Source organism: Elephantulus edwardii, unplaced genomic scaffold (genome assembly GCF_000299155.1).
Source record: "Elephantulus edwardii isolate Elephantulus edwardi_28Jun2011 unplaced genomic scaffold, EleEdw1.0 scaffold00389, whole genome shotgun sequence".
NCBI classification, from domain to species: domain Eukaryota; kingdom Metazoa; phylum Chordata; class Mammalia; order Macroscelidea; family Macroscelididae; genus Elephantulus; species Elephantulus edwardii.
Genome location: NW_006400139.1, coordinates 637,098 through 638,372, shown reverse-complemented (window position 1 = coordinate 638,372; position 1,275 = coordinate 637,098).

Below are 1,275 nucleotides of genomic sequence, written 5' to 3'. Positions count from 1 at the left end.
TTGACATGTTTCAGCTAACAGATGCTGCCCTGGACGTGCTCACTAATTTGTCACGGCTTCTTGCTACTAGGCCACCAGATGAAAAAAAATATTTTAAATTAATCTCAAGAAAGAATGAGCACAGAGAATAACATATAAAGGAATCATGTTGGTATGTGCCATCTAGTCACTTGGGACTCATAACCACCATAAGTATAACAGCTCTGTATTTGGCTCTATACTGTGCCAAATTTATTTTCTCTGACACACTTACTCAAGTCATTGAGTCAATCCATCTCATCTAGGGTCTTCCTCTCTTGCGCTGTCCCTCCACACTCCTAAGCATGACATCCCTCTCCAAGGACTGGTTTCTCCATTCAACATGTTCAGAGTATGTCAGACGAAGCTTCAGAATCCTTGCCTCCAAGGATCAGCCTGATTTCAGAAACTGTTGATTCTCCTAGCTGTCTATTGCATATTCAATATTCTTCTTCAGCACCACAGCTCAAAGGCATCAGTTCTCCTTCTAGCTTCCCAGCCATTGTTCTGTTTTCTGAATCTTTGTGATCATATATATGTCATAGAAGAATTGTGTTCATGAGCGTCTTCAATGCCATTTTTCTTTCTGGAAGTAATACACTTGATTTATACTTTTATCATGAGGAGGACCCTAGTGGTAAGAAACTGTGCAGCAGTAAAAAGACATATGATTTAAATGAGCTGAGTTCTCTAGCAGAAGGATGGGTAATGCCGTCCCTGTGATTAGCTGCCTCTGAAAACTCGCTCTTGGGTCAGACTTGAGTCTGTTTCAAATCAACGGTACCCAACAAGAACACATTGAAACCTATACTTAGACCAAGATGCCATTGTCCAAACTTAGCAAGCATGGACTGAAATGAGGAAGAAAACACTTCAGGATTGTATCCTTCCTCCATGTCCAATCTGTTCACTGAGCAAATCATTTGAGAAGATGGAAGGTCATTGAAATAGAGGAAAATCCCAGCAGGACGGATTGACACAGGGACTTTGGCAATAAGCTCAAGTGTATCAGAGGTTTGAGGATGACACAGAATAGAACACGATTCAGATCTGTTCCTAAGGTTGCTATGAGTGTACTCCACTGGATGGCCCTTAAGTACAACAGAATTCCCAGCTGAACCACAAGACTTCCATTTCTACCCGCCTATAGAAGGAGTCAAGTACATTGAACACGTAAGTTGATTTTGGTAGGATTTCCGTTTTCACAATATAGAGTCTTCCTATCCATGAATAGGGCACATTTTTTTCCATTTATTT